At 42.9% G+C, this 25621-nt stretch overlaps 1 protein-coding gene across 1 annotated transcript in view; it reads left to right on the forward strand.

The window, feature by feature from the left end:
• The first annotated feature begins 5779 nt into the window (after positions 1–5779).
• The window catches only part of LOC134578591 (inactive hydroxysteroid dehydrogenase-like protein 1), a 54733-nt gene continuing 34891 nt past the window's right edge, over positions 5780–25621 (forward strand). Inside the window, exon 1 of the mRNA XM_063437559.1 lies at positions 5780–5849. The gene's annotated coding sequence lies outside the window, so the exon portion shown is untranslated. The remainder of the gene's footprint in view (positions 5850–25621) is intronic.

Genomic DNA, 25621 nt, shown 5'->3' on the forward strand with positions numbered 1-25621 from the left:
CCAGTGGGGGGCGAACCTGGTCTTCTATAGACGGTACATCGACGATTGTTTCTTTGTGTGGAAAGGGAAGGAGGTGGATCTCATTGATTTTTTAACGTACATCAATACCAACACATACAACTTATCGTTCACACATAAATATAGCACCACAGAGATAGACTTCTTGGATCTGGTTCTCTATATTGATGCGCAGAACACACTAAAGTCTAAAACTTTTTTTAAGAGTGTGGACGTAAACAGTTACATCTGGACCTCAAGCTGTCATTATCCATATTATCCATCGTGGCTGTCGAGTGTCCCATTTGGACAATTTTTAAGGGTCAAAAAAAACTGTACAGATCCCGAGATATATGAAGTACAATCACAAAAAGTCAAACAACAGTTTATGGAGAAGGACTACAACGAAGAAACATTGGAATTAGCTCTCCAGAAAGTTAAAACCATAGAACGTACTACCCTTATACAATTGAAACAGGAGAAAGCCAAAGGGGACAAGGATACGGAAAACATGTGCCCTGTAGTGTTTAATTATAGTGCCCAAGCTCACTATTTGAAAAAAAAGTATATTAAAACACTGGCACCTACTTCAGCAGGATCCGGCTCTAGCCACGCTTCTACCTACACTACCGAGGGTAATATTCAGGGGGGCTCCCACACTGCAGGATAGACTAGTACATAGCTATAGTAAACCCACAAGACCAAACCATTTTTTAAATGGGCAAAAGGGATTCTACAGATGTGGAAATTGCAATATATGCAAATTGAGCTCCAGAGGGAAAAACCAGACCACCTTTCAGTCTACGGCCACAAAAGAAGTATTCAACATTAAGAACTGCATCACTTGTAACACCAAACAAGTTATATACAGATTGGAGTGCCCTTGTGGCCTCCAGTACGTGGGCCAAACCAAAAGGACACTCAAGGTTAGACTCAGGGAACATGCCTATAACATCAAAAGGGGTTTCAAGAAACACTCCCTCTCCAATCACTTCAGAACACATCACAATGGTGATCCAACCCTCCTCGCATATTGTGGAATAGAAAAGGTGGAAATACCATGGAGGGGAGGAGAATTAAGTAAAATCTTAACGTACCGTGAAATGTTCTGGATCTATACCCTTAAGACTCTGATACCTTTTGGCCTCAATGCGGAGCTAGAATTAGCCAATATACTATAATATAAAATCAGAACCTCCTTCAGTTCATAATAGATGTAATTCTTGGCGAATTGCATTAACCCTTCAGCATTTAGAGAGTAATAGGGATCTATATCCCCTAGCAATTGAGAACCCCAGACAAATAGCGTTCGACCATTACACACACAAAAATAATAGTTTAGCCATCTTTTAGATTAATATATGTCACTATCTAAGTTGTATTTTGGAAGTGTAGAATTGTTATGTTTTATAAATATGACTACTATGAGCGTTGGTAATATTTTTGTACCATACAGAGATTCCAAGTTCAAGACTTATGTCGATTTTGTACTACTGATATATTTTCCCTTTTTTATGTAGAGATCATCATGCTTTGAGATATAGGCTGTTAGGAGGTCTCTGTCCTGATGGGAAGACCTCAAACATATCTATATACCGTATAGCTACTAATTTACCACTTCTATTTATTAGGAGGGAGCACGTCAGTCTTGAAATTTATATTATTTGAATTTTTGCTATGTGTTATTAATGATATAACACCTATAAGTGACTGTATGTGACCGTGGGGGGGGATGTCGGCAGCAATCACAATCTTTGTGACTGCTTTACACTGCACCTTTAATTATGAAGCCAATGGTCCTAGCTATCATTAGAATCATTTCATGTTTTATGTTTTAAATCTATACAACATCCATCTTATACTACAGTATAGATGTATAATTTAATTTGTACCTGTCTCCATGAGCTTGTCACATTTTTATATATATATATTTTTTTTTATATGTTTTAAAAAATAGGGTATACACCTTTAAGAGATCTAAATTATTTATACTACATCTAATCCATAACATAGTTTAGGTGCATGATTCTATTTGCACCTGTTTCCATGAGTTTGTTACATTTTTTATTCGTATGGTTTTTAAAAAGGGTATGTACCTTTAAGAAATTTGAATTATTTTTGCCCCGCAAGCTATAAAACTGCCGAACAGGATTTTAAGCACCTATCTTGAAAAAGCCCTCGGCAGAAGGGCGAAACGCGTTGATAGGGTGCTATTCTTTTTTCTACCAACATCTGTTTTAAGTAAGAGTGCTCAGCAGAAGTCGGACTTGCAGCTCTGCAGCTTTGCAGCCAGCTTTCTCCACACAAAGATCAACAGACAGCCTTCCCGAGTGCACAGGAGAGGAGCTGTCACTGGAGGACCCATAAGTGGCTGCTACAGACTCTGTTCTGCAACAATGTATACGATGAGTAAAAGATTTATTACAGTGTAAGAGTTTTAAGTTGGGGGGGGGGGGGGGGACTTTACTTATTCCTGTCTTTTAGATAATAAATTGTGATACAGAATTACGCTATGTATCTCTCTTTGTTTCTTTTTTAAAGGTATTTCTGCATTTCTCTGAGCTCCTACATTCACTACGTTATCTGGACTTCCTTTTTTCAGGACTTTGTTACAGAACTGTATACATATTACTTTTTCCATATTTTTGGGATACTTTGTTATATGACTTTTCTATTTTGTCATATAAATGCACCTTTTTTTAATTTTAAGGGGATTATTCACTAAGCGCTGAAACTTATATGCATATTTGCATTAATGTTATTTACGTCTTTCATGACAGATTGTTCAAATGTAGTTATTTCTTTAGATATAAAATATCTGTGGGAAGAATGTTGATTTCTCTTTAAGATTAGCGTGGATATATTTTGGAGTGATCTCTTGCTCTAGATGTCTGTCTACTCGCATAAAACATTTTTTTAAACATAGATGCCTTTTAAATTTGTTTAGGTCTATGAATAGCTCAAATTTATCTAGTGGTTTCGTTGGAACAAATTTCAATCCTTTATTTAGTACCTTCTGTTGGGCTGCTGTAAGGTTATTTTTAGTCAGGTTAAAGATCATTGATTTTGTCTGAGATATATTTTTCATTCGATTCAATTTCTTTCCTCCTCTACTTCCCCTCCTCTTAAGTTCCGTTGACGTTTGTATGGGGACCTTTGTGGTGGAGTAGTATCGTGGGTGCATTGATTGGTTTTGTATTTGCCTTTCTATCGGCCCTCCTGAAAAAAATCATCATCTCATCTTTGGGTGTCTGTCAAAATGTTAAACCTGTTGTGTGTTGAGGTGTAGTTGTTGTGGGGTTCTTTTCTGTTTCTAGTAATTATGGGTGACCTTTCACTTCTTTTTCCTCCCCTCTTATTCTCCTCCTCTCTATTTATTTGAGTTTGTCTGACAGGTCTATATTCATTTCTTGAAAACCTAGCAGGTGACATTCTACTCTTAGAGAGATATCTTTCTCTTTGGGGTATTTGCCTTTTGTTGGATGGTGTTCTGTCTTTTTTTGGGGGGGTTGTCCTTTCTGACTATATCTGCAGAACTTTTTGGTTGCGTGTTCCTAACAGTTTGGTTCTGTCTAAAATATGCTGGATATTGTGTATCTGAACGATTGTATTTGGTGTTGTATCTTCTCACTTGGTGATTGTCATAGTCGTATCTGTCTCTTTTATATTTCTTTCTTTTTATCTCTATAGTTTCAGTTTCAACTTTCTCTATTTGTTTTTGTATGTTTTTGGTTATTGTCTCATACTCCTCTGCGGATGTATGGTTCAATAATTCATTTTGGATATCATTAATGTCCTTGTCTAGTGATTGTAATGTAATTTTCCTTCTTTTAATTATTTTTTCCATGGTTATAAATGAGAAGGATTCCAACATCTCATGCACTCTTCCATGAAGTCCTCTTCCCCTTTATCAAAAGTGGGATATTTATTATATCTTAAACCTCTTGGGGTAATTTTCTCCCTTATATATTTTTCAAGTGTCGCTACCTCCCATATTATACGGACCTCTTTGCTCATTGATCTCGTCAATCTAATTTGACATTCTTGTAGATCATAATTATTGGGTCTATTATCTGGATGTAGGTTCATGGAAGAAGTGTCAAACATGGCATCGATATTAGTGCAATAGTTCTTTCTTTTTTCAAAGATAGACATATTTTCAGCTGCCCTCACACCAAATAGGGAATAGGTACAAATAAAAATATAAACAACAAAAAGGTGTGGAAATGTATGGCGCTTAGTAAGGGATTTTTTGGTTTCAGTAATTTTAGCTGCTGTGAACACTCTGTGGGTATTCCCAATATCCCACCATAAAATAACATCAAAGCAAACGGATAACTTGGGATCTGGTTAGACCTATGCAGCGGCCACAACTTGAACCTGACAGGCCCCTTACCGGGACAATATCTTCTATTGTACAGTTGAATTACAATTTCCTTTTTTTTTTTTTCTTCTTCCAAGTTTAATGCTCCTCTATAAAACCATGTGGGGGATCAATGGGATGACTGAGGGCTCACACCCAGACTACAATACCGCCACCACGGCCCCCCACCAAAATAAACGGAACCGGAACCCGACCCGGACCCCACTGTCAGTCCCCTGGCAACATAGCTCCCTCCCGCACCTCGAGGTAACTCAGATGCAGCATACAACAAGATGAGGCCCTAAACCCGTCTGGCCAGAACTAGACGGACAGATACTCACTACTGAACCATATAGCCCAGCCCCAGACTGGTAAACAATGCCTAACACAACTTACTAGCTCGGCCTTACTTTAACCTGCACAATGCACAGAGACCTCAACGTCTGCTTAAATTGTATAAGTTTTATCACATGCTACAATCGATATTAGAATTGTTCCATTGTAATTTACAGCTACCGTAATTATAAACATGACTTAGCAATGTTTTTAGCCCTTCAGAGCCCTACAGCCTATGTAGGTACAGCATAACATTCTTATCACTAGCCCAACAGGTCCTATGCAAGTGACACTATAGTCACAGAAAACCAGGCATGCAAGAGTCTTACATAACGCCTTGTGCATATTACAAGCACGAAAAGCTAACCCAGTTTACTCCTATATTACTCAATACCTGCCGGGTGTAATTTTGTACCCGCCTCAGGGAGCTACTGATTGTTCAACCTATATGCATGACTTTAACTTAATTATCGCTTGCTTCACGTATTCACTCTACATACTAGCTACTCGCAATAGAACCGACCTCACTCATCACTATAAATTGTGCAAGTATTACCATGTACCCCATTGTTATAACTGTCGTTTCAACGTACGTGGATTGCCGTTGGGGCACCACATACGCGTTGTTATATCTTTATGCACTACAAAAATAAAGAATGAAAAAAATTTTTTTTTTTTAAAATGTGCATGTCCAATCTCACACCCCAAATGTAAAGCTTGAACAAAGAGGATTGCCGTTGGGGTACCTCGAGCCTGATTGTACTTATCCTATGCACTGCGAAAAAAAAAAAAAAGGAGCCAAACAACTATGTAATAATAAATGGCTTCGTATGATCACTATCCTTCAATAAAAAAATATATTTGTATGTTATGTCATATATTCAAAGCCAATCCCATAGTTTCACAATATATGCCAGGGTAAACTTTTGAGCACAACAGTAAATTGTTATTGTTCTAAATTACATTGTAGTTACATAACCTGTTATTAGTAAGTCATCTATAATTTCTCAGGCCACACCCCCACTCACACCCCTAAAATTAAAGTGTCCCTCTTTGTCCATCTGAAATGTTGAGCAGTATGTGGTTGGTGAGAGCAGCTGAAGCAGAGAAAGGAGTTGGTTATATGGGATATTCCATATAGTTCACCGACAATGTAAGTTGAGTTTCTCGCTGTAACCGTGATATAAATGCTACATATTTAAAAGTATACGAATTTAGGTAGCAGGGATGTTACTTAAACAATGATTATATTTATATTATTACATTATTTGTGTATACAATAAGATTTTAGCAGTGCAATATTTATTATGAAAGTCATCAAAATGTATCCACAACCTACACATAGGGTTATTAACTAAATTCAAGTGTAAATGGGAAATTCAAATCAAAATTCAAAGTTTAGGTCCAAACAGTGGCGTACATACCGGGGTCGCAGGGGTCGCGGCTGCGACCGGGCCCGGCCCACCAGGGGGCCCGGCCGCCCCTGCGACCCGGTATGTACCCACAGGGCCAGCCTCTTCTGCTGGGGGGCCCAGGAGCCGGCCACCTCCGGGCCCCCCGAGGCTGGCCCTGCTGTCACCCGGCTGGCGGGCGCGCGAGGGAGCACTGTCCCCTGGGTGCTCCCTCTTCAGCTCCCTCGCGCACCGCACTGATACCGGAGCCGGAAGATGACGTCATCTTCCGGCTCCGGCATCAGTACGCGGCGCGCGAGGGAGCTGAAGAGGGAGCACCCAGGGGACAGTGCTCCCTCGCGCGCCCGCCAGCCGGGTGACCAGCAACACCACTGGACCCCAGGGAATCCCCCCAGCTCTCACACAGGTAAGGAGGCTGGGGGGATTAAATTAAAAAAAAAAACCCAGAAAAAACGTGTGTGTTTAGTGAGTGTGTGTGAGTGTGTGTTAGTGAGTGTGTTAGTGTTAGTGAGTGTGTTAGTGTTAGTGAGTGTGTTAGTGAGTGTGTGTGTTAGTGTTAGTGAGTGTGTTAGTGTTAGTGAGTGTGTTAGTGAGTGTGTGTGTTAGTGTTAGTGAGTGTGTTAGTGTTAGTGAGTGTGTTAGTGAGTGAGTGTGTTAGTGTTAGTGAGTGTGTTAGTGAGTGTGTGTGTTAGTGTTAGTGAGTGTGTTAGTGTTAGTGAGTGTGTTAGTGTTAGTGAGTGTGTTAGTGAGTGAGTGTGTTAGTGTTAGTGAGTGTGTTAGTGAGTGTGTGTGTTAGTGTTAGTGAGTGTGTTAGTGTGAGTGTGTTAGTGAGTGTGTTAGTGAGTGTGTTAGTGAGAGTGTTAGTGAGTGTGTTAATGTGAGTGTGTTAATGTGAGTGTGTTAGTGTTAGTGAGTGTGTTAGTGTTAGTGAGTGTGTTAGTGAGTGTGTTAGTGTTAGTTTGTGTTAGTGTGTGTGTGTGTTAGTGAGAGAGTGTGTTAGTGAGTGTGTTAGTGGTAGTGTGTTAGTGTTAGTGTGAGTGTGTTAGTGTGAGTGTGTTAGTGTGAGTGTGTTAGTGTGAGTGATTGTGTTAGTGATTGTGTTAGTGATTGTGTTAGTGAGTGTGTTAGTGAGTGTGTTAGTGTTAGTGAGTGTGTTAGTGTGTGTTAGTGAGTGTGTTAGTGTTACTGTGTGTTAGTTTGTGTGTGAGTGAGTGAGTGTGTTAGTGAGTGAGAGTGAGTGTGTGTTAGTGAGTGAGTGTGTGTTAGTGAGTGTGTTAGTGTGAGTGATTGTGTTAGTGAGTGTGTTAGTTTTAGAGTGTGTTAGTGTTAGTGTGTGTGTCTGTTACTGAGTATGTTTGTGTGCGTCTGTCACTGAGTGTGTGTCTGTCAGTAAATGTGTGCGTCTGTTCATGAGAGTGTGTGTGTGTGTGTCTAAAGCACTTACCTTTCTCCAGCGCCGGGCTCCCTTGGCGCTGGGGATCTCTCCGTCCCGATCCGCCTCTCAGCTCCGAATGCACATGCGTGGCAAGAGCCACGCGCGCATTCAAACCGCCCATATAGGAAAGCATTACTCAATGCTTTCCTATGGACGTTCAGCGTCTTCTCACTGTGATTTTCACAGTGAGAATTGCAGAAAATCCTCTAGCGGCTGTCAATGAGACAGCCACTAGAGATGGATTAACCCTCAGTGAAACATAGCAGTTTCTCTGAAACTGCTGTTTTCAGCTGCAGGATTAAAACTAGAGAGACCTGGCACCCAGACCACTTCATTGAGCTGATTTGATCTGGGTGTCTGTAGTGGTCCTTTAAGTGTATGTGTTTATGCATGCACTGGCGTACATACCGCGGTCGCACGGGTCGCAGCCCTGCGACCAGGTGCCCGCCCGCCATGTGTTGCGGCCCCAGCCCTCGCAGAGTAAGGGGGGGGCCCACAGATCAGTTTTCGCACCGGGGCCCCATGGGTTGTGTGTACGCCACTGGGTCCAAATAGTCAGACTGGAAACATAAATGACTTTATTCCCTTTTTGGGCACAAAATATGAATTTCATGTTCAATTCACGCTATGTTTTTAAATAGCCCTGATAGTTTTGCTGTTTCATGCAAGTTTTCTTATTATCAATAATTTTAATATTTTAACATGTTGATTTATTACAGTTTTCATATCTTTTTGTACTAAGATATAGGTATTTATAAACATGCAAGACCCAGTGCTCTCACCCACTAAATACCAACCTCACAGCTCCCAAAATGTAATCGGTTTTTAAAGTCACAATATTAGTTACAGTATATGATCATACATTGCATAAGCCTGCCACAACGTCAGTGAACCCCATTTTTGTCAGGTCCTATTCTAGCAACCTAATGCCTGCTCATAAGATTAACCCACTTGCTTGGGAAATCCTTCCCATGTTCTCTGCAGTGCAAGGTTAAATAAGGTCCCAGGAATGAGGCACCTGTGATACGGGGGGCTGCATAACTAAGGGAGTTGCCCTGGACTCCCAAATATAGGTACATGTGAAACCAAGAGGGCTGTACTCACCCTACACATGGCTGCTGCTGCCAATTAACATCACATGCAAGATCCAGCACACTCACTTACTAACCCACTAAATATCAAATCAAAACTTCCAATAAAATTTAAGATTTTCCTAGCCAAGGGGGCGACAGAAAATCTGAGTTTTATTAAAGACAGGAGGTGAGTATTATCCTTATACTTTTATAAATTATTAATAACAGACAGGTAAAACTAAAGGGGTAAAAGAAAAATCACAATTAAGCATGAATAGGTAAACCACTTGACCAATCATCATCAAGAATAGACTATGTAACAGGTAGTCTGTAGCAGTTACTCCTCTTTCGTGCTGCGACGATGATAGATGTAACGTAACGTGGAAGGATGATTTTAAAATTAATCCAATAACGGTGGAGAACAGGGATGAAGAAACTTGGACTCTGACTGAAAAACAAAAAGACCAATGAGGGTGTCATTTTGTTCTTTTAAAATTTGAAGAAAGAATCAATAAGGTGGGTTAATAGGTGGGATAACACTCACCTCCTGTGTTTAATAAAACTCTTTTTTTGTTGCCCCCCTGAGCAAGGAAAATCTTGAATTTTATCGCAGACAGGAGGCTCATATTATGAATATATTTACAAAACAACCAGAGAAAAATAAGAATGAAGTCTAAAATAAAATTATATAAAGGTAGATTCTGATGATGTAGTTTTTAGAATATCTAGTAATAAACCCCTTGCATAATATGTCTTGGTGGACAAAGGTCCCCTAGTGGAGTAAGCACAACATTTAGCTTAATCTATATATACATGATAATCACATGATTTTGCTATTTTATGACGAAAAGTCATGATTTTATGAAAGGCGAGTATTGCTTAACCCTTTCTTTACTGTCCACCAATAGCAGCAAAGAACACAAACAGTAAGAAAAAACGGTAACCATAGTGATAGACCACTTCCATACCAAGTCCCAGTATAATAGTCAGCACCTCCCCACACAATTCCTCTTTCTTTGGAGATGCAACACCGAACCAGCCAACAGGAACCGAGGAACAGTCCAGAACATAGAAGGGCAAAACGTCCCGAAGTCCAGCCGGATACTGTCAGGAACCATCTGGGAACTGGAACTAAACCAACAACAAGTGACGAAGTGTCAACGATAGGGAGTCCATCACAGCACCATCCATAGATCTCCAGCTAACGTGGTGAAGTCTTGGGAAGAAGTGAGGATCTCTATACAGCACCAACAGCGCAGGATCAACCTGTGAAAACATAAGAACAGGAGCCCAAATGTTAAATCGGTACTTAAACCAATTGCGCATGCCAAGACACAATATATTGGAAATCAAAAAACAACATAGTGTCCTTAATGCCGGACTAAGAAACCCCAGGCATACATAACGTAAAAAGTTCAGATGCACATAGCAGGTCATATAATGTGGAGCACAATGCAATACTTACCGACCTGGGATATGAAAACAACAGGGGGGGAAATACGAAGATAGTAAAAATAATTTATAGGGTGGGACAATACTCGCTTCCGTGTCTTTCATAAAATCATGACTTTTCGTCATGAAATAGCAAAATCATGTAATTTTATGTCAAGACACGGAGGCTCATATTGCAAGTTTAAAGCTGAGCAATAACTGAAGAGAAAACATGTGGCGGAGGCCGAAAGTAAAATTCCCTGAAGGTGGATTCTCTGGACCAGTCCGCCATCCTCATCAGGTCTTCCAGGCGCGCCCCCGAAGATGCCATAGATGTGGCAGATGCCCCTCTCATGGAGTGAGCGCTAAAGATGGATATATCCACACCAGCCAGGAACATCACCCATTTCACCCAACGAGCCAAGGTAGTGCTTGATACCGGGGCGAAGGGTTGACGTATCGAGAGAAAGAGCTGAGGGGACAATGCCGACCGATGGGCCTTCTTCCGAAGTTCATATTCTCTCAAACAAGTCACTGGGCATAATATTGGGGTAGATGGAAAGTTTGGATACGAGACTGAACGTATGGCTGTCTTAGTCCGTCTGGAGATGTTAAACGTCACTCCGTCCGGGGTGAAAGACCTAGCATCGTAGTCCAGGGCCCATAGATCCGAGACCCGTTTGCACGAAATGAGGCAGAACAGGGAAACCAATTTGGCCGACAGCTGTCGCAGGGTGAGGTCTGAATTAGGAGGCCAGAAAGTAAACAGTGACAGGACACAGGAGACGTCCCATGTAGCCGTGTATCGGGGCCTGGGGGACGCGACAGGCATGAACCCCTAAGTAAGCGGCACACCAAGGGGTGTTGGCCTGCAGGACAGCCGTCAAAACCTTGGTGAGCAGAAGAGATGGCTGATCTATACAGATTAATCGTGTGATATGCCGACCTGCTTCGAATAATGAAGTGAGGAACTGGAGTATCGCCATCACAGGAGCCGAAACAGGATCCAAGTCCCGAGCAAGGCACCAGCCAGTCCAAGCTCTCCAAGCGGTCCCATATGATCGTCTAGTGCCGGGAGCCCATGCATCTGCCAGGAGGCATCGAGTTGCGTCCGAAACACCTTGGATTTCCCAGGGGCCCCTGAAATCCTCCAAGCGAGTAGCCGCAACGATCCGTCCAGTAGGAGGGGGTGTTGTTGGCCCAATGGGTCCAGCAGAAGGTCCTGGTAGGATGGCAGAAGTCAGGGTGTGTCTATCGCCAGTTCCAGGAGTTGTGGGAACCATGACCGGGTACCCCAGAATGGGCTCAGCAAGACCAAGTCGGCCATCTGGCATCGTACTTGGAGTAGAACCCGAGGGATCATGGCAAATGGAGGGAAGGCGTAAAGGGGTGAGCCGGACCAGTCTTGCAGGAAGGCATCCACTGCTTCCGCGGCCTGGTCTGGGCGCCAGCTGTAGAGCCGGGGCAGCTGGGTGTTGAGCCTGGAAGCAAAGAGGTCGATGGCAAAAGGTCCCCAGAAGGACGAGATAGCGGAGAACGCCCCTACATCCAATTTCCTGGACCATCAGATCACTGTCCAAACAATAGGCCCAGAAGTCCTTCGCCAAGCAGGCCAGCATAGCTGAGTGCGTGCCGCCCATGTGATTGACATAGCGAACTGCTGAGATGTTGTCCATGCGCAGTCTGATGCACGCACTGGTGGTCCCGTTCGCGAAGCTCCGGATTGCGAAGGAGCCGGCCAGGAGTTCCAGGGCATTGATGTGGAGCCGGGATTTGGCCTCTGACCAGCGTCCCGCGGGAGTCACACCGTTGCAGTGGGCACCCCAACCGTGGAGACTTGCATCCGAATCCACCGTGAATTCCAGTTGTGAACCGAGGAACTCCATGTGTCGGGAAGGGGATAGGCAGGATTTTTCACAATTGAGGAGGAAACCCTGGCGAGAGAGTAGATCCATCGTCCACTGTAGGTGTTTCATGAGGACCCCACGGTCCTGTGCCATGAGGAGGATGTCGTCCAAATAGACTAGCAGTCGTACTCCTCGGCTGCGCAGCCAAGCCATGGCAGGGTGCATCAATTTGGTGAAGCACCACGGAGCTGACAAGAGCCCGAAGGGGAGGCATGTGAATTGCCAAGTGTCGCCTTGCCAGAGGAAGCGTAGTAAGTCCCTGGAAGTCTCGGTCACTGGGACCGTTAAGTAAGCATCTTTGAGGTCTAATTTCGCCATCCAGTCTCCTCGTAGGAGTAAAGATGAATGCCCTCCATCTTGAAGTGGCGGTAGCGCACTAGGGTGTTCAGGGCCCGAAGGTTGATAACTGGGCGCATCTGGACGCCGATCTTTTCCACAAGGAAGATGTTGCTGAGAACACCTGTGGAACACCTGTGTGGATAGGCAGGATTTCTATCGCTCCCTTCGAGAGGCGGGCCGATAGCTCCTCATCTATTAAGGCGCGGTCTGCCCTTGAAAGTACAATAGGGTGAGGGGGAGGAATCAATTCTATGTGAAACCCCCTCACTGTGGACAGAACCCAGGCATCTGAGGTGAAGTCTAACCAGGCATGGAAAAAATGACAGAGTCTGCCCCCTACACAGATATTGGAAAAAGCATGAGGTAGGTGTAAGCTTACCGTAAGGGTGTCTGGAACCGGGGTTCCCTCTGAAGCCTCTGGAGCGCCATGGTCTTCCACGAGAGGGGAAGAAAGGGGACTGGTGTATGGTCTCCTGGTAAGGTGGTCTCTGGATGGTAGTTTGACCGGCCGGACAGACGGCCCCTGAATCTGCCGGCCCTTGTAGAGACCCGTCCCTGAAATACCCTCTTCATGGAGGATTGGGTCTTGTCCAGGGCTGTGAAAGCACCCACAAAGCGCCCCAGATCCTTAATAAATGATTCTCCAAATTCTCCAAATGCCCTGGGCATCTTTGCCCGCCTCAGTGAGAGCGAGGCTAGCCAATTTGGGCTTAATTTTAAAGAGGATGGCTTTACGCCGCTCTATAGACAGGGAGGCGTTCACACTGCCTGCTATGCAGATCGCCCTCTGCACCCAGCCACGGAGTTCTTCCGGGTCAACCTGCCTGTTTTCAGCTCTGGCTAGTTCAGCCAGGTCAAATAATTTAGCCAAAGGACCAAAAATGGCCATGTGTTTGTCCTGGCAGGACTTTAGCGCGGAATCCAATCCCTTTCGGGGGTTCCAACCCATCTTGGAAAGAAACTGTGTCATTTTGTGGTCAACAATGGGGGTCTCACAGACTTTACTGGGAATCAGGGGTCTAGGACATTCTGCCCTGAGTTTGTTGCGCGCCGCCTTGCTAAGGGGGCGCCGTACCCAGTTCTCAAGGTACTTTGCTACATGGGCGGCTGGGAGCCATTCTGCCGACCTCGGGTGATGGAGAGCATCCGGGTCAAACATAGGTTCCCCAGACGGATCCATGAGGGTGGAACCCGCGGCAGTGGAGGAGTCACTGCGAGAGCCACTCATTACCAACCCTGATAGGGCAGGGGCAAAAGGGTCAGTGTCCTGCCCGCCAGTCTCATCATTGGAGTCATCGACGGACTCAGGTTCAGCCTCCTCACAAGACCCGATTTCTGAGTCGGAGTCGCTCTCTGCATGTGCTCTGGCACATTTCCAGTGCCGCGCCCGTTCTGCCTGGCGCGGAAAGGCTCTCTTGTGTGACATAGGCACGCTGTCATGGGTGGATATATTCACACCAGTCGTATTGGTTCTGGAGGCAGGGGGGCTTAAGTGTCTGGATTTGGCCTTTCTAGGAATGTCCCCTGTAGGGTTTAAAGCAGAACGTGCTAAGCGCGTCGGCGTGGCCGATCCCTCTGCGGGCACAGGGCGTGCCAGTAAGGCCTGATAAATAGTCTGGGAAAGGGCCGAGAACATAGATCCCATGGCGGCCATAATGGCGTCCGTAACGCAGCGTTGCAGTGCCAGGGCTTGGGCATCATCAGGTACTGACATAGGGTCACCTGCAGAGGAAGGGGGGCCAGAGTTGGCAGAGTTGGGGTTATCCAGCACATGGGGTACATCCATTTTCCCCAGGGGAAAGTGGGGTGGTAGACCCTTTAGACTTGGGCATAATAAAATAGCTGTGAGAATTATCCCAATGACACAAATATAAATAAGTGATATAAAATATTAATATATGCTGCTGAAAAGAATGTTAAGTTTAAACTGACAGAGATAGCATCAACTAGCAGGAGTTAATCACCCCAGGCTAGCTATACCTTTTAGTAGGGTACAGTTAGGGAGCTCACCAGGGTCCAGACCGGCAGACATGAAAAGGACACGAGGAATAGCAAAGAGATTGTGAGACAGGATGTTAGAAAATGGCCGCCGGCAATCTCGCGAGATTCGCTGCAAAATTCTAACAAATCCTTGAATAAAGAGCCGAACGTTCGGCAGAAAAAAGCGAATTCGTGTTGATAAAATAGATGAAAACCATAGAAAGGAAAACGAATTAGCCGGCCGTTCGCATGAAAAGTCGAACTCGGCAATAGGTGAACCAGGTAGTGAATGAGGAAAACTAACGAATAGTAAGGTATTCGTGAGAATAGCCGAACGGCATGATACATACATGAAGGAACTGCCGAACGGACTGAAGAAAGACAGGCGCAAAGGGCGCCAAAGAGACAGGAGAAAGAGTAATGGAGGCACAAACAGCCTAAGAAATATAAGGGAACACGGAGGGAGTTCAAGTGATAGGTGATTCAGGAAATAATGCCAAAAGGGGGTCTTGAACCCTGGGCTCAAGGATAACATACACAATAAAATCCACAATATGATAGAAGTAGATTTAGAAACATAACAATATGGAAAAACAAATAAGTAAATAATGAAACTACAAGCAATAAGACAAATTAATGGTACAAGAAACCAACTGAGATGATGTCAATAATGCAACTAAAACCGTATACATAACCATAAGGCAATGATAATAAGGAAGAAAATTAGTCATGTACTTATCTGTTTGGTAGCAGAAAAGAAAGAGGAATTGTGTGGGGAGGTGCTGACTATTATACTGGGACTTGGTATGGGAGTGGTCTATCACTATGGTTACCGTTTTTTCTTACTGTTTGTATTCTTTGCTGCTATTGGTGGACGGTAAAGAAAGGGGCGGTCAGAGGCAGCTGAAATCCTGGGCCGATGCAGGCAGGGGTCCAAGGAAATTGAGCTAACCCCCTGTTACCTCATCCCCATCCCCGATGGGGGTAATTTGGTTTTCACCCTGACAGCTCCCCTGCTCCGGCAGAACTGCTGAAGTTTGCAGTAATACCGAATGAGGCACATACAATATGGCTGATGCCAAGTCTGCCCCGGACTTCATCAGAGAACCATCCACCATTCTACATTGCCCGGAAGCACTATTTGAGGCCCTGTGGAGGAAGTTGTGTGGCAAGAGATCCCTACCAATGCCTAAAATTGCAAAACCACCTCCGCTTCTCTGATGCACCGCACATCACCCAGCGAACCTGAGACTTCAGAGGCCTCACCGTTAAACCATGAGGAAGGTGGTGGCCAGACCAGCTTTGGCACTGAGCAAGTAAAGCATGGGGAGGATGAGGTGGGATGCAGGCCAGAGAGGGAAGCAGTTTAGCACACAGGGAAACTTTATCTGACTCACTCTGTACTGTGCCTGTAGATTATTGGCATTGGCTAGGACTGTATTGCATCCATGTAGGGAATAGGCTGACTGCATGGCTGAGAATCTTGCTGTATGTTTACACATTAAAGACAGACCTTTATTGAAGAACCTTCATTGTTATTTTATTTTAATTTGTTTTTTTCTAACATAGAAAATTGTACTCTTTTCCTGGCTTGGATGATGATTGTTTCCGAAATGCTTGCACCCACTGTTGTGGCGTTGCAAACCTGTACAACAAAAATAAAGAATAATAAAAAATAAAACAATTGTAAAGATGATTTCAATTTGTGATTCATATGTTTGTTATCAGCGAACCACACAAAGATTGTAATGATCAGGACATGAAGGGTAGAAAACAGTTTTAAGATCAGTTTTCGCACGCCTGGAGATGGAGAATTGAACCCCATTAGGAATGTATGATCGTTAAGTCTAAAGCTTTTACATCACCCTTTTGAAAGAAACAAGATAAGGTAAAGCAGTTAACGTACAAGATAGCAATTTTAAAGATAGCAATTTATTATCATGCCAAGACTTAAACATTTGGAGAACCAAGTTAACGTCCCAAGTATCAGTATATTTGGTATGAGGAGGTCTTTGAAATCTAATTCCCCTCATGAGTTTACAGATTAAATGATGTTTAACTACCTTAAAAGAGTCAACAGGGGAATGACTTGAGGAAATGGCAGAGCGGTGTGCATTTATAGTGCAAATGCTTTAGATGAGTTAAAAGCATGTGCCAAAAAATTTAGTATGGTCGAGGTAGATATATGTATGGAACCCAGATCCCGTTCCATGCACCAATGAATCCAAAGTTTCCAGGCTGATCCATAATTAGCTCTGGTACCTAGGGCCCATTCCTAATTCTGAACCAGAATCAAAACCATCTATGCAACCAGAGTCAATTGATTGGATAGCACAAGCGGATGAGGGGTGCCATAGGGGTCTAAAACAATCAAACGGGATGTTGGCAGAATTCTCAGATAATCTATTAGGTCAGGAATTGAGAGAACCAGGGTTGAGCTGGCCACAAAGGAATTATCTCTGAAGATATAGACCAGAGATAATCTCTGAATCATTGAAGTAGAACTGGTGATATCACGATGAAGAGGGGAAACTCATAATTGGTTCCCATGGCCATGTTTGAAGGAATGCATCTATACCCAATGCTTCTGGGCCTGGACGCAAACAGAATGTTTTAAGTTGACGACTGAAGCATGACACAAAAAAATCAAGTTCTCCAAAGTGAAAGAAGTTGATGAAAAATTGAGGGATCTAATTGCCAATCACTGAAGTTGACTAGGAATCGAGAGTTCCAGTCTGCTATCGTATTTCAGAAACCCGGTAGGTATATTGCCTTCAATATTATGTCTCTTTCTTTTTTTTTTTAAATTCTTTATTTTTATTGTGCACAGGAATTGACAAACAGCCTTGATTCGCCACAACAGCGTGTCAAGGTATGAGTAATTTCAATTTGCAGTACATGTTGTGACATTTATTACTCAGGCACATTTTTAAGTTTTTTAGTTGCTAACAATCAGCAGATACATCATAGCGTTAGTGAAATATATATGAGAAATTACTTCGCTTAACTGTAGAGTGAGTACTAGATTATCTAAGATCTGGCTAATGTTTTGTTCACTTACAAGAGTGCAGTTAAAAGATTAATAAAAGGAGTAAACATCGCAAATTAACAGATTAACAGAGCAAGCCATATGTCTAGTATTCAACATTTATAAATCTCAGTGAGTATACTTGTTAGGTTAATGTTGTTATAAGCCTCTAGAAATAGGCAAGATTTTGCACAATTTTTGTATCTATAAGCTTAGCTAAACATTTATTCCAGCAAAGTAAGATTTAGTTAAAATAACTAATGTGAAGAGAAAACATAGATGATTAACACGTTTAGTTGCATCGCCTTTATACCATGCTATTTCAATAGAGGGTTATTATTCTGGAGAGATTAGTGGCATGGTTGTGGCTGAGACAGTGGTTCCAGCTAAGGTTAATGTAAAGCTCCCTAACTACATTAGCATCGTAGCTTAATATGCAGACCGCCATGTTGGCTGCGAGTGATGGGAGTTGTGAGAAGCAAACCTGAACATTAAATAAACAAATTTTTAAAGCAAAAATAAACAGGAAGATAGGGCTGGTGAAGAGTCCATAGTTAGTCTTTTAGTCCCAGTGGTTCATCCGATGCCTTGTATGGGCTCCCCCTGCACAGTCTGCTGCAGCTCTGTTGCGGTCCGTGTTGCACCCGGTCCGGCAGTGCTTGGGTGAGGCATCTGAGCCTGGGCTAGCATCTGTCGTGGCAGGTAGGAAGCAGCTCCGGTGTTGGGCTCTATCCATCTCTGTGTCGGCAGGCTGGGTCTGTGTTCGTGGCGTCGTGCTATTGCGGCCCCTATGGTTTGCTTTGTGGTCAGTTGTTTGCTGGCGTAAATGGGGTGCTTCATACCTCTCTGCATCTTGGCCGGGCGGGGATTCTGGTTTCGGCGCCACCAGCTTACTGCTGCGCCCCCGGTATGTTTTACCCGGGTCCGGCTGTGGTTGCCCTTAGTGAGGCTACGGGTCTCCGCTAGCAGGGCGGTCTTTCTCGGGAGCCTGTGGGGTCTGGGTAGGGAGCCGGCGGTATATGCCGGGATTCCCACTGGGGTCTTACGTGTTGGTTCTCTATGCTTGCCGTCCGACTTGATCCCCGACTCCGAGGGCCACGCCAGTTTCTCCAACTGCTCCCAGAAGGAGTTGAATATGCGGGTGAGCCGGAGCTCCGTGTCTCGTCTGGCCTTGTGGAAGGCTGAGGCGTGGTTGCTGTCCGCCATTTTGTCCGCCTTTTCTGCATCTGCTATGTCTCGTGGTTGTTTCAACCGCTCATCTCCTTTCGTGGGGATCGTGAGAGGGTGGACCGGGGGGGGGGGAAACGAGGGCTCGGAGGCCGGCACCTGGCTGGTACAGGCAGCAGGAAAGGGGCCGTCTTCCCCGCGCCCACCATGCTGGTAGGCCTCGTCTGGATTCTGGGTGCGCCTGAGGGGTATCTTCGCTTATGTGGTGTCCACTTGTGCGCCCCAGTATCGCCTGTCGCTTGGTGGCCATGAGGGATCATTGTGACGCCGTTTTGGTGCCCCAAATTAGCTTTGGTTGCCCTGAATTGCAGGAGCCGGTGACGCATGCTTCCTCACAGTTCAGCGGTCAGGCCCCGCCCCCAATATTATGTCTCTTTCAATGACAGAAATGCCAAAAATTTGGCAAGGTCCGCTAGGGTATTTAACCCCTTCCCGCCGTTACGACGTGCTATGCCGTCACGGTTTAAGTGGGCTTTAAAGCCGTTGTGACGGCATAGCACGCCGTAACGGCTTTAAGCCCTGGAGCACCCAGGATACTTACCTTCCCGGCGCTCCGCTTCGGGAGGACTGCCTCACAGCCCAGGCAGCCCTCCCACGGCAAATCAGGCCCCCGGGGGCCATGTGATCGCTCTCAAAGAGCGATCACATGGCCCCTTATAGCTGGCTGTGGATCTGCCAGCAGGGGGACTGTCTAAAATATCAGACAGTCCCCCTGCTGGTGGGAAGTATAAAAAAAAATTATTAAACATGTTTAAAAATAAAATAAAAGTATTTATATATATATAATATATGTATATATATTATATATATAATATATATGTATATTATATATATTTAACGTCATACATAGTGTATTTTAATACTAATATAAGTACATATATTAGTATTAAAATACACTTAGAATGATGTTACATATATATAATATACATATATTATATATATAATAGATATATACACATATATTATATATATAAATACGTATAATTACAATAATAAATAAATAAAATAATAAAATTAATAAAGAAAATATTGAAACAAAATTTAATATATATTATATATACATATGTAATTTTATTCTAACTGTATTTTGTTATTAATATATATATATATATTGGTAACAAAATACACTTAGAATGACATTCTATATATATATATATATCTATATATAAAATGCAAATAACCGCAAATATATATAAATAGATAAATACATATAATTACATAAAATATTACATTAGTATACACGTAGAATTTAAATACCTATAAATGCATATGTATTAAAATTCTACGTGTATATTTAAGTAATCCTTTAACATAATTAGGTGATTTGATTAATTAAAATTTGATTGACATGCATGACAACACAGGGAGAAAGTGCAGAGAATTTAATTCGCAAGCACTATATTTGACCCTGTAACTCTCCAATACAACATAAAACCTGTACATAGGGGGTACTGTTTTACTCGGGAGACTTCGCTGAACTCAAATATTAGTGTTTCAAATTGGTAAATTGTATTACAACGATGATATTTTAAGTAAAAAAAGTCCACTTTTATGGACTATATTATTGTTGTAATATGTTTTACTGTTTTAAAACACTAATATTTGTGTTTAGTGAAGTCTCCCGAGAATAACAGTACCCCCCATGTACAGGTTTCATGGTCTTTTGGAAAGTTAGAGAGTCACATATAAGGCTTGCATTTCATTTTTTTGACATTGAAATTTGCCAGATTGGTTATGTTACCTTTGAGAGCGTATGGTAGCCCAGGAATAAGAATTACCCCCATGATGGCATACCATTTGCAAAAGTAGACAACCCAAGGTATTGCAAATGGGGTATGTCCAGTCTTTCTTAGTAGCCACTTAGTCACAAACACTGGCCAAATATTCGTTTTTTTGCTTTTTTAATACAAAAACAAATATGAACGCTAACTTTGGCCAGTGTTTGTGACTAAGTGGCTACTAAAAAAGACTAAACATACTTTTTAAAATGGTATGCCATTATGGGGGTAATTCTCATTGCTGGGCTACCACACCGTCTCAAAGGTAACATTACCAATCTGGCAAATTTCTATTTGAAAATGGAACGTTCTATATTTGACCCTGTAACTTTCCAAAACACCATAAAACCTGTTAATGGGGGGTACTGTTGTACTCGTGAGACATCGCTGATTACAAATATGTGCATTTTTGTGCAGTAAAACCTAACAGTATTATGACATTTACAGCTAAAATGTCAGACGGAAATACAAATTTTAAAAAAATCTTATTTTCTCACATTTTTTTTTAATTTTATTCATAATGAATTATGTTCCATATATGAATAGTTAATGGTAAATTAAAGCCCTGTTTCTCCTGAACAAAATGATATATAATAAGTGTGGGTGCATATATTTTGAAAGAGGGGAACTACGGTTGAACAGACATGTAGCGCAAATTATAGTTTTTGTTTACGTTTTGTTTTGATCAGAACGTGCACTATTGACTCCGTCCTGAAGGGGTTAATTAAGTTTGTACCTCCACGTTTGTTGATGTACTGAACTGCTGTTATATTGTCCATTTTGAGAAGGACACAACAACTGGTTTTGTGTTTCACAAAAAGTTTTAGAGCAAAAAAAACCTGTTAATAATTCCAAGTAATTTATGAGCAGAAAGGATTCGGTTGGAGATCAATTTACTCTTGTGGACTCCATGACACAGTGAGCTCCCCAGCCCATAAGACTGGCATCTAATTTAATGGTAATATCATAAAACAAAATGAATATCGTTTTCCCATTCCATGATTGAACCCGTGATGTAACCACCAAAAAAAGTATTCTTGGATCTCTGGTTTGAATGAAATTTCGTCTGAGTAACTAAGTCTCTTTCTCAAATATTTCACTTTGCGATATTGAAGAGCTTGATAAAGGAGGGGTGCTAGAAAAATAGCTTGAACAGACACTGAAAGCAGTCCTACTATCCTTACTAAAGATCGGAGAGAAATTAAGTGTTTATTTAAAACTGAATGTTTTTTGTAGTAATAACAAAAATTTCAATATAGTAGTACAATGTTACAACTCAACAAATCGAGTGGCAGGGTATACATAGCAATAGGTTCTGGTTTGTTCTGTGCAGTTCACATTGGCTATCATTACAATAGTAGATACTTGAGTACTTCACAGCCATGTTCAAGTTGAACAATATTAATAAAAAAGAAAGGGAACAGTAAAAAAACAGGTATAACGAGAATAACAACATGATATATATAACCTACAGTATCTCACAAATGTGAGTACACCCCTCACATTTTTGTAAACATTTTATTATATATTTGCATGTGACAACACTGAAGAAATAACGCTCTGCTACAATGTAAAGTAGTAAGGGTACAGCCTGTATAACAGTGTAAATTTGCTGTCTCCTCAAAATAACTCAACACACAGCCATTAATGTCTAAACCGTTCACAACAAAAGTGAGTACACCCCATAAGTGGAAATGTCCTAATTGGGTCCAAAGTGTAAATATTTTGTGTGGCCACCATTACTTTCCAGCACTGCCTTAACCCTCATGGGCATGGAGTTCACCAGAGCTTCACAGGTTTCCACTGGATTCCTCTTCCACTCCTCCATGATGACATAACAGAGCTGGTGGATGTTAGAGACCTTGCGCTCCCCCACCTGCAGTTTGAGGATGTCCCAAAGATGCTCAATATTGTTTAGGTCTGGAGACATGCTTGGTGTCAGGGTACCTGAGGTCTCTACCTCTGAGAGAGGTAGAGACTTAGAGGTTTATCCGTCCGGACGGCATGTCTCCTCGGCCTCTCGCGGTTCACTCGGTCTTGCTAACGCCGGCCGCGAGGGAGTCACTTCCTTTTATAACAGGAGGACCGGAGGTAGACGTCATGACGCCAACCCGGAACGTCCTGTCACTCAAATCTCGGGAGACGAATCAGGACTCGCCGGAGGCGTGTCTTCTCTCCCTAGCCAGGATACTTAACAGTGGCTCTCTCATTCACTCATTGCCCTGTCGTGGTTCTAGTCCGCCTAGTCACACAGTGCTTTGTTATTCTCTTGTCTTTTGGTTCCGACCCGGCTTTGGTATTTACTCTCCTGTCTTTCTGTTATCCTTGACCCGGCTTGTCTCTCGCTTACCTGTCTTCTCGTTCCCTCGACCTCGGCTTGTCTCTGACCATTCTATCGTAGTTATACGTTAAGTCCGGCCATTCTAAGGACCGGTATACGTATCAGCTACTCTTTGTACTCTGCGTGTTGGATCCCTGACCCGATCCTGACATTACGACAGGGCCATGGATCCTGCAGGTACAAATTGTCAGCTTGGTTCTCCTGATCCTAGGTTTGACGCCATGGATCATAGGATGGATCAGATGGCTCTAGCACTACAGGCGCTGCTGTCTCGTCCTATTAATCCACCTGAGGAGATGCGTAATATGTCTACTTCTTCTGTGGGTTCAGGGCTAGAGGTAGCTACTGTAGGTGCTTCTTCCCGAGTTACCCCACCTGTACGTTATGCTGGTTCTCCTGAGAGGTGTCGTGGCTTTTTGAACCAGATCAGTATTCATTTCGAGCTACAGCCCCGTTCATACCCTACGGATAGGGCAAAAGTGGGATTTATTATTACCTTACTCATTGAGAAAGCTCTGAGATGGGCTAATCCGTTGTGGGAGAATGATAATCCATTAGTCTATAACTATAATTCCTTTGTAGCTGCTTTTAAAAGAACTTTTGATCCTCCTGGCAGGAGGGTCAATGCAGCCAGATTACTGTTGCGCCTTAGACAAGACAACCAAACACTTGTGGATTACGCACTAGAGTTCAGGTCTTTGGCGGCAGAGGTAAAATGGAATGAACAGGCCTATATAGACGTATTCTTAAATGGTTTATCTGATGTAATACTTGATGAGGTAGCGACAAGAGAGCTTCCCGAGAATCTGGAGGACTTAATTTCCTTTATCTCTCGTATTGACGAACGTCTAAGGGAGAGACAGAATACTCGAGATGGAACCAGTAAATCTTCCTTTAGACAAGCACCATCATTTCAAAGTTCTTAAACCAAAAATCCACAGGTTTCAGAATCTATGCAGCTAGGCCTTACTCGTCTCTCAGAGGAGGAGAGACAGTACAGGAGAAGGGAGGGACTGTGTATGTATTGTGGGTCCAGAGGTCATGTAGGTTTGAGCTGTCCCAGTCGTCCGGGAAACGCTCGCACCTAAGTTTCTCTAGAGGACAGACCTTGGGTGTTTCGATTTTGTCCTTTACTCATAACTACAAAGAACATAGACTCCTATTACCGGTCTCTTTAACTTGGGAGAAGGGAACTTTAGAGACTATGGCATTGATAGACTCCGGCGCTGCTGAGAGTTTTATCGACCAAAAGTTTCTCAACAAACACACTATCCCTTCCCAGTTAAGGAGGACACCCTTAGCTGTTGAAGCCATTGATGGTAGACCTTTAGTTGAGCCTGTGATTTTCCGGGAGACCACACCTCTTTACTTAACTACTGGTATTCTACACAAGGAGGAAATATCCCTACTACTCATTTCTTCTCCTTCTGTTCCCATAGTCCTGGGATACTCCTGGCTTAAAAGACACAACCCCGTTTTAGATTGGAGATCAGGGGAAATAGTTTCGTGGGGTCAGGATTGTCAAGAGAATTGTTTAAAGAAAGTGTCACCTCTTTGTAGTGTCAACTCACTTAATAACGCTACCGACTCTACCAAAGTACAGATACCGTCTTTTTATCAAGATTTAAAGGCAGTATTTGACAAAGGAAAGGCTGATACCTTGCCACCACATAGGCCTTTTGATTGCAAAATTAATTTACTTTCTGGTACCATGCCCCCCAGGGGTCATGTATACCCTTTGTCTACGAATGAAAACTTAGTTCTAGAGGAGTACATTCGTGAAAACCTAGACAAGGGGTTCATTAGAAGATCCTCCTCGCCTGCTGGGGCTGGATTTTTTTTTGTTAAAAAGAAGGATGGTTCTTTAAGACCCTGCATTGACTACCGAGGTCTTAACAAGATAACCATCAGAAATGTATATCCGATCCCCTTGATCACCGAGCTTTTTGATCGATTAAAAAGTTCTAAAATTTTCACTAAGTTAGACCTTAGAGGTGCTTATAATTTGGTGAGAATCCACGACGGTGACGAGTGGAAAACTGCATTCAATACTCGTTATGGGCACTATGAGTATACTGTAATGCCTTTTGGTCTCTGCAATGCCCCGGCGGTATTTCAGGACCTTATTAATGAGGTTCTTAGGGAGTTTCAGGATGACTGTGTGATTGTATACCTTGATGATATACTTATACATTCCAGGGATATTGAAACTCACCACGGACAAGTCAGAAGGGTTTTACATAAACTTCTTCAGCATGGCTTATACTGCAAACTAGAGAAATGCAGCTTTGACCAATCCCAAACTACCTTTCTTGGTTATGTAATTTCGGGGGAGGGGTTTGAAATGGATCCTGAGAAGCTCCAATCCATATTAGATTGGCCTTTACCTAAGGGACTCAAGGCTATCCAGAGATTTATTGGTTTCTCCAATTACTACAGACGTTTCATTAAGGGTTACTCCTCTATCATTGCTCCCATCACCAATATGACCAAACAAGGGGCTGATACTAAGAATTGGTCTACTGAAGCACTTCTGGCTTTTAGGACACTCAAGGAGCTGTTTGCTTCCGCACCAATTTTAGTTCACCCTGATACTACACTACCTTTCCTACTCGAAGTTGACGCTTCTGAGACTGGTATAGGTGCTGTTCTGTCCCAAAGGTTGGGTGTAGATAAGCCTTTACATCCTTGTGGATACTTTTCCAAAAAATTGTCAGGTACTGAGAGCAGATATGGCATTGGTGACAGGGAACTACTAGCGGTTATAATGGCCTTGAAAGAGTGGAGACATTTATTGGAGGGTACTTTGCATCCTGTTACTATTTTGACAGATCATAAAAACTTATCCTATATTGGAGAGGCTAAACATCTGTCATCTAGACAGGCTCGTTGGTCCATATTCCTCACTCACTTCAACTACGTACTCACATATAGGCCAGGTTCCAAGAATTCTAAAGCCGACGCCTTATCTCGC

This window comes from Pelobates fuscus, chromosome 12 (genome assembly GCF_036172605.1).
Source record: "Pelobates fuscus isolate aPelFus1 chromosome 12, aPelFus1.pri, whole genome shotgun sequence".
Classification (NCBI taxonomy): domain Eukaryota; kingdom Metazoa; phylum Chordata; class Amphibia; order Anura; family Pelobatidae; genus Pelobates; species Pelobates fuscus.